Source organism: Elaeis guineensis, chromosome 13 (genome assembly GCF_000442705.2).
Source record: "Elaeis guineensis isolate ETL-2024a chromosome 13, EG11, whole genome shotgun sequence".
Lineage (NCBI taxonomy): Eukaryota > Viridiplantae > Streptophyta > Magnoliopsida > Arecales > Arecaceae > Elaeis > Elaeis guineensis.
The window spans coordinates 69,853,727-69,863,564 of NC_026005.2; positions in this window are offsets into that span (position 1 = coordinate 69,853,727).

Below are 9,838 nucleotides of genomic sequence, written 5' to 3' on the forward strand. Positions count from 1 at the left end.
ATTCTCAGAAGATACTGTACTTCATCCGGCTAAGAGTTCTATCGAATCCCTAAGATTTTTACTTGTCAAATAGTATGCCCAACTAGACTTCATCCATTTGGGATACCCTCTGAAATACTTCCATACTACTGAGATGTGGGGATGCACGGTCCTTTTCTATCTTAATTCTCCTTAAATTATCTCGCTACTTTCGAAAAGGATGATGCTCGGAAAGAAATTGATGATGACAATCGAACCAGCTGGGCTTACGATCATACTTAAGTTGAAATGATTTTGTATTCTCTATGCAATAGAAAGATGCTAGCTTCTTATAAGTGCTCCATCCTAATAGCATCTCATAAGTAAAAAAATTGCTAATGATCCACATATATGCAGCATTCATTATAAAATTTTGCTTTTTGGATACATCAAATATATACGTCTCATCGGACCATAAAAATTTCAGCTCATCAATAAGAGGCCTTAGATATATATCAATGCTTCTATCAGGATGTTGTGATCCAAGAATGACTAATGTGAGAAAGATATTATATTCTTTCATGCACATTTCAGATGGCAGATTGTATAGAGTAATAAAAATTGGCTAATATGAATAAGGAGCTGCTGTATGATTGAAGATGTAAACCCATCCATAGCTAGACCCAGTCGAACATTGCATGATTCTTGAGCAAATAAAAGATGGCAAGCATCAAATTTCTTTCGAGCCTCACGTCCAATGGATGACTCATCATATCAATGTGCTTGCGAATTCCTTCTTTGTGCCATCTCATCTGCCCATCAGTACTTTTGGATAAGTAAAGCCTCGAAGTCTAGGAGTGAGGGAAATGTATCAAAGAACCTTATATGGTATGTCCTTCTAATTTCTACTCTTTTGTCTCAGCTTAAATTAGCTTTCACCGCATATGTCACATGAGCTCTTCAAATAGTCCTCCTTATAGAAAAGCATACAATCATTATAGTATGTATGTATTTTTTTTATATCTTATGTCTAACTCTTTCACTATTTTTTTTGAAGCATAAAAACTCCCAACACGCTTCTCATTTTTTCGTAGCATCTTTTTTATTATTGCTACTATCTTATCATAATAATTAATCATCATATTTAATTTAACCTTTAAGTTCAACAACTCTGACATAGCTGATAATACAATGTATTTCACATTTTGACCATAGTGGTTTATCAGCATCTTTCAGCATATAATAGAAATTACCGTTGCCAGCTTTGGGATCATCCTTTATATCCCAATCAAATTCAAGACCAACCGTATTCATAGTCATATCTATCATTCTATCTGTATCTCTATCCTGCTGACTTCTAACCCTCACAATTATCTCCCACATCTTCCTATGTAGGTACCAATATTTATAGTTTGGTATAAATCTATTTCTATATAAATGGATAATTATTATATCTTTATCAAGCATTTCTCTATTGATATATCTTTTATAAGGACAACGAGCCTATCCTTGAACTAAGAGTGTCATATTCCTAAAAGCATAATCATAGAAGTACTTGACATCTTCCTTATATTTAGTAAAAATTATTTCATCGACTACTCGATGGTCCACCTAACTATGATCCATGATATACTATCTAAGGATTCTACATGTACAAATATAATATAAAATACTTACCAATTATTTTATCATTTAAAATAGCTTACATAATAAATACACCCTATCATCAATTAATAGGTATAGAAAGTCCTATCCTATTCAAGAATTACATTAATTCTATAAATCAATTATAGTAATCAAATGATAGTAATAAAGATTGAAAAATATTTTGACAGTATTTTTTCTTAATTCTTACAGCTGAAGATGTGTGAGGAGAACTAAAAAAAATACTATCCAAAATTTCTCTCGAACTCTTAACATATCATTTGATTATTCTAATTACTTATAAAATTAATTATAATTTTAAACTATCCAAATTAAATAGTCAATTGACCAATATATATAATTCTTCCATCTGTATAAAAATATACGGATACCATGGAATATGTATATTAATTAAAAGATGGATCTATGATTCTATATAATACAAAATTTTTAACAATAGACGACTAAGTAGGAAAAAAATAAATAGCAGAGCAAAGCAAGAGCAAAAAGAGACTTAGAAGATGCAAAATCCAAGATTTATGGAGCTAGTACCAGTGGCTGTTCCAACCGACTGACAGTATGGTATGGCACAGTATGGAACGGTACCGAACTGGTGTGAACTGACAAAGGGGTGAAGGGCCGAATCAGGGAGGAGGAAAAGAAAGAAAGAGAGGAAAAGAGAGGAAAAGAAAGAAAGAGGAGGGGAGGGAAGGAGGTTGAGGCAATAGAGATGCTGTTGGTGGCCATCGGACGGCTGTGTGGGTCCTCGGAGAGCTATTGTGGCCACCATGGCCTTGCATCATCTGTGGGAGAAAAGAGAGGAGAGAGAGAGAGAGGGAAGGGGGAAGAACCGAACCAAGGGGGGTCCAATAGAGAGATTGTCGGAGGGCCTATGACTAGCCGTCGTGACCGTCAAATGGCGTAAATACCCCTATTTTAGGAGCTTTTTTAAAAAAATCGGACAATAATGAAACCGACAATGCATTTGCAGGCTTCACTATTTTTGAATTTTTTTTAAAAAAATTGAAATGTAAAGCCGACAAATTGATTGCCAACTTCACTATTTTAATTTTTTTTTTAAATTATAAAGTAAACCCAACGAACCAATGTCGACTTCAATATTTTTTCCTTTTAAACTAGGGTCAACACCCTATTTCACTACCGCGACTCTACTCACACCACTTTCACAGTTCGAATGCTATGATGGCCATCTAGAGACCTTCAGTAGCGCCTCCGCCATCTAGTCCTCCCATCTCTGGTGGCACCCCCCTCTCTCTCTTTCTCGCTCGTTGTGGCAGCCACATTGGGCAAACCGGGCCCCAAAGGCTTCCACATCCCTCCAGCAGCCTCTTCCTCTCGTTCTCTCTCTCTTTTGTCCTATTTTTTCTCTTTCTTCTCCATCATCAGTGTATGCTGTTTTTGCTCCTGGAACCATTTCAATTTTCCATCGATACGGTTCAATACGCTCTGAACCAATCGATTTGAGATGATTTTAAAATCATGGCAATATCTATTTTAACAAGGATCATTAATTAAAAATCAACCATCTAAAATCTTCATCATAGTTAAATAAAATATCTAATTAATTAATTAATTAAATTAATATCTGATTAATTAAATATTAATTATCTAATTAAAATTAATTAAAATAAAAAAACTTTTAGTGATGGCTCCATTGTCATCACCGTCGTCGTCGTTAATACTCATCCAAAGAATGGATACGTAGGTGCAAGGATGCCAATGATGCAGGAACGATGGTGCAAGGATGGGGATGATGATCCAGCATGGGGACCATGGAATCGACAGGGGGAGAGCAGATCTGGCAAAGGAGCGATAGATCTGGCAAGAGGGGTGACGGGTGGCGAATCGGCAAAGGGGGTGGTGGATCCGGGAAGGGAACGGCATCACCGACATAGAGAGAGTAGATCTGATGAGGGGGGCGATGGATCCGATAAGTGAACAATATGCGAGGACTCCGACAGTGCAGGGATGACGAAAGGGGAGGTGGTGGCATATGGACGAGGAGGGCATGAGTTGGAGAACTAGGAGGGGATGTGATGCAGGGAATCCGATAGGCAAATGGTAGCAACGAGTAAGCGATATAGGGATGCCAGCGGGGACGATGACGCACATGAACTGGGGAACCGAGAGAGGGGGAGAGGGGGGTCGATCAGTCTGTCATCAGTGGGGGAGATGAAAATCAAGGGCAGGGAGGAATAAGGGAAGAATGAGAGGATGAGAGGGGCCAGTCGATCGTCAATGGGGGAGCCAAGCCAGATAACTAAGAGGGGGTGGGGGAAAATGAGGGTGGGGATGCTAAAAACCATGGGGAAGCCAAAAATCGAGGGGCATGGGGGGGAATCGATGGCGAGAAAGTTTAGGGGTATTAGCCATGGCTAAAGCCATCGCTAATACTATTCTATTTAAAAAACATAAAATTCAGTGTTATTAGTGATGGTTTTATGTCATTGCTAATACCATCTTTCCGTTGCTAATAAGCTTACTGGCCAAATAAAAAAAAATACTAGTTATTAGCGATGATTATAAGAGTCACTAAAAACTAAAAAATCCATTGCTAATAATTTTCTTTTTTTTGCAGTGACTTCTCTTTTGGCTGTGATTGGTGGTCAGTACAAATGGTTATTAGCCATCTCGCCATTGGTGGTCGATACAAATGGTTATTAGTGATGGCAATACTGTCGTTGCTAATGGCCATCATTAAAGGTCCAATCTTTTGTAGTGCTTCAAGCTGGCTGTCGTCATCAAGCTTGCTATACTGTCAACGATCGATGCAGCACTCGAAGAGGGGAAGGGTTGCCATCACCATTGGGATCTCATGTATGGGGGAGGGAGTGGTTGGCGTTAAAGCCTTCCACACCTCCTCTATTTTTCCAAGTAGAAGAAGCACAAAAGAAAAAAATAGAAAAAAAGAGAGATAGCTTCTCTCTCTTTCCTCTTCCATCTCTCTATCTTTTCTCCCTATTTTCTCTCTCTATAAGTTTCTCTCTAGAATTTTCTCTCTCTAGATTATTTTTTCTTTATGAATTTTCTCTCTAGAAATCTTATGGATCAGTAGAAGGTCCAAGTGTTCAAGTACACTTGAATTGATCGGTTAACCTTGGGAGGAGTTCTGAACCTAGGGTGTTAGGATGTTTATCATAATTTTTCACTGTTTCTAATTATCTATGATTTTTTATGTTTGATCTGATCATGTAGAGGTACGGCTATCTACACAAAATATCAAGCGAAGTACTTTATTTTTGAGTTTGTAAATTGAGAAGTTCATCGATTACTATATTTTGGTTAATCATTGGTAAAGGTAGGGGTTCTTCAGGACAATCGTCTACATGATTATAGAACTATCTATATAGATGTACTTGCATGATTGTCATATGTTTTATATATACTAATATGTGATTATGCTTTGATGAGTTGATGTTGCATGGTTGTGATTGTTTAGTGTCTAATCATTGATTTTATATTGAGTAAAAAAGATCATGATTTAACATAATTGATAGAGTGTGGGTGGTATCTAGGTTGATCAGCCATATAACAAATATGGTATATATGCTAGATCAGTCTTGAACTAAAGTGTGGTATTGTTTTAGCTTATCATGGTTTGGAGCATGACTGTGACTAATCTAATGACGAAAATCAAATTATGACTTTAATAATATAGATGGGATATGAGCGGTGTTTGGACTATTGGGCCATACAAGAAATATGATGTATATGCTGGATTTGCCTGGGATTGAGGCATAGCATTGTATTTGGCCAATCACGGACTAAAGCATAGTTGTAATTAATCTAATACCAAAAAGATAAACATAAAATAGAAGAAAGGAGAGTATGTGGACTAGTCGGCCATGTGTGAAACTTAGCATATCAACCACGAGCTAAGATGTGTTAGCCTGTCATGGGCTAAAGCACGGTTGAGACTAGTGTAGTGCCGAAAATCAAAATTATGAACTATATTTAATTGAGGGATATTTGGACTATTAGTATGTATGAAACATAGTATTGTGATATAAACCATAGGCTGAGAGATGATTGCCGGCCATGGGTAGAAATATGATGTGTGTATATTTGGCCTACCACGGGCTAGAGCATAAGCGGATCTCATCCAGTGCCAGAGTGTGATATAAACCGTAGGTTAAGAGTGGTTACCATCCATGGGTGGAAATATGATGTGTGTATATTTGGCCTACCATGGGCTAGAATATGAGCGGATCTCATCCAGTGCTAGAGTGATCATGTGATCATGATCTAACTGTATTAATCAAATAATAAAAAAAATTATTAGAATACTGTTGTATCAAATTGTTATTTATAAATCATATTTATCTTGAGATTTTTATATGGTGATATACATGCGACTGAGTAGCTATACAATTAGACTTAATGTGCATATTGGCATGGCTTATATATATGTGATTTATAGCATACATGTTATATTGAGCATTATTCAGATTGCTGATATATAAATCTTACCATTTCATTATCAGCTAATATTATCACAAGGATATTTCATGTTCATGCTAGTGTGAGTGTAGGTAGATTCTTACTCGACTGTAAAGCTTACATCTTCTTTTTTTTTCAAACTAGCATGATGCATAGCATTGGTTGGGTTGGATATGGACTTTGAGCGATGGAGCCGTTAGTTATCTAGTTAGCTAATTTTCTGATACCAATTTCAATCTTATGAACATTATTCAATGAAGATAGATTGGTCTAATTTGATAAATATAATTAAATTTTTATAATTCTTTCAATATTTTTATGGACTTATTTATTACTTAGGCATTGCATGATTTCTAAGGCATTGCTCTAGAGTTCATATGGCCGTATCACATGGTCAACTCGAGCATCAAGTTCGGAGCGTGATAGCAAAACTTACAATCCTTCTTTTTTCTTTTTCAGAGTTAAAGAATGCTTGTACTTGGCTAAGGTTGGGATCATAATTTGAAAGAATTGATTAAATAGAGTTTCATCAATATCATTTGGATGACCTAAGTTTCTAAATTATATAAGATTTGATATTTGTTAATACGAAATATTTGTTATAAATTAAGATTAATAGTGTTCATGAGATTTTAAGATTGTAATGAATTTTAAGATCATGCATATTCTTTAAAGCCTTACCTTAGAGAGTGTGCGACCGTCGTAGGGCCAATCCAGATATCGGGTTTGGGCATGACAATCATATTGCATACCAACATTGTCAAAGGATCATATTAGTATGTGATTTAATACCGAGATGGCAAACCTTGATTTAACATCTAATTTAAGGATTGAGATAAATTGGATGAGAAGCTATCCACTACCTCCACTACTTTTTCATTCCTCGGACACTGCGAGTATGTAATTTTTACTACTCTTATGGCTGGTAGCAACAAGCATAAAATCTTTAAACAGGTGTTAATGATGATTTCAACATAAAGCAAGTTTAAATAGTCCCTATATATCTTGATAATATTGTTTGAGCATTTTTTTTTTGTCAGTCAAGGTTTCTAATATGACTAAAAATATAGATTAAGGAGAGAAAAGAAAATTAAGAACATCGAGCAACTTTTTTTTGTCCAATTTGATATAATTCCATATGAGTGCATTTAACTACATACGCATGGTCCTGAGAACTGGTCTAAAACACAAAATATTGTTCCACATCCCCTATAAACATAGTCTATAGCTGATGTGATGCCTTTTACAATTCTCTCATGATTTGACTTATCGATCATAAAATTCTGCTTACCACTTACGATTTATATCGATTTTTCTAAAATACATGACCATGTACCACAAACTTTGGCATGCAAAAAAATTAGTCTACCTTAATAAGGTTTTCCTAAAATGCTCTATATATTAAATCCCTAAATTAGGAAGAAAATCAAGATCCAAATCTAAACATAGAAATGCTCGATATAATCTAGGGTTTACTTTCGCTACACTGATGGTGTCTTTTCCTCCCTAATTTGGTAACTAATTTAATAGATACTATGCTAAATAATTGGTCTCAATTGACATGATTGAATCCTATGATGTCCTTGATATTCTAAGGCAACTAGTATATTAGTATGTGCTATGCACGTGGGGATTATATGGATCTATGCCATGCATGCATTTGAGTGTTGGGCAGAAATTATAATTCCACTGCAATCAGTGAATGGCTGGATAGATGTGATTACTTATTTAATTTGATAAATCTCTCTTTTCATATTTTACATGTAGCCTGATCCTCTTCAGAAGCATCTTCACTAATCGGACCAAGGTCAGAAATATCCAGAACATAGAAAACCTTTTCTTGTGCGAATCTAATTTGCAAGTTCAGATCAGTCAATATATTTGCATCAATGATGCCACACAATGAGAGTGAAGTTGCTATAATACAGAATTAATCTACATGAATTAAGAATAATAGTAAAAACAGACCCCTTATGATGACATGTATAACTAGATGAGATCTTCTGTCTAGTTATATTTTTCACTATTTTATCAGATATCATAGCCTTCATCTACAGTAAGTGAGAAATCCTAATCTAGTTTCTTAGTAGAGTTGAGATCCTAATTTCTCAAAGAAGTTTTGTGGATAGCACAACAAACTTCAGTGAGTTCAAAAGTAGAAAATCTTTTTAATTGCACCATATACAACTCTCAATAAAATCTTGTCTCTGAGACACTCATAGCCTTGTGGATAGCATGACAAATTATAGTATTTAGTTAAATCAGATCAACCCTTCATTTTTATATAGTCATATCAAAAAAATACTATCCTTGTGCATAGCACAACAAAATAACATATCCAAAATATATCATAAACATATTCTAATATGCACCAAGACAATCCTACATCAATCTCCATATAGGCCTTATGGACAGCACAACAAACCTACTATGGTTCATAATAGAGAATTGGCTTAATATGAAGGAAGAATTGGTTCATAAGATCACTAAGCATCCCAGATTCAGATTGAATTAATCCAATTAGTCAGATAAGTGTAAAATTGATGAGAGGCTCTTCGTATTTTTGTAACGATCTTAATTAAGTAACCACCACTCTAGAATACTTGTCTAGACACCAATCGATCAATCAACTCCAAACTTGCATTCATTTTTGGTTTCCATCACTATGACTTAATATAATTTTTAAGGAGGGCTTTATGGTCTCATACACATCCTATCTTTCAAATTCTTCACAATCATACATAAATATACTTAAATCATGGTAACATAATTTAAAGTAATGCATCTAAATATATCTCTAAGATAGATTAGGGTTTGGATGTTCAATCAAACTCAACTCTTGGTCTAACTTGAACTCAACTAAAATCCTAGCTGATCATAATCAACACTACATGTTAACCTTTGATTGTATTAATCAAGGAGGCTTTGATATTATTATTGAATTCTGGTGGCATAGTAGAAGAATTGATGTTAAAAAATTTTCATTCAAAAAACCTCAATGCACTAAAATCTTAATGTCCAGAAACCCTTGATAATACCAATCAAAAATAGATCTACAAAAAGTATTAAGAAGCATACCTTTTAGATTATAATTTGATAAAGAATTACTTTCTCAAGGTACACAAGTATCTGCCCTCCAACGATGATCTATACAGAAATTGATCTAAAGACAGCACCCCTTTGTTAACCTTGTTTCAAGAGTTCTAGCCTCTAGAATCTGACTAGCCTCCAACTGATCATCAGACCCTCCTCCAGATCTGAGTCTAAACCTTTAGAATCTTCTTCTAGCCTTGACCTCTTTTCTTAGGGCCTCTTAAATCCTTTGTCTTAATAAGAATAGGCTTATCTTAAAAGAACAAATCTTATCCTAAAAGAACTAGAGTTGTAAGAGAGGGAGAGAAGGAGTAGATAAGGCTTGCAGAAATTAAATGATCAACCCATCTGCCACCCCCTATTTATAAAATCAGAGTGGGCACCATATTAGAAGCCATGCCCCAAATCAACTAGCGTATCAGATAACTAGAGTACCTTCAAGCAGAAGGACTCATCAAAACCTGATACATCGATTAATTCAATCTCTCCCATGCGCATGCACCAAAAAGAGTCACTTCTGGCATCCTTTGAATCCAAATTGAACCAAAATCTATCATGTGGAAAGAAAATTTAAATCTAAATTCAATTGGCTAGATAAGGAGATAAGAGGCACCGCCTTCTACTTAAAATAGAAAGACTCATCTTGCATCTCCTCGCATGATCTACAGATCACCCGCATGCA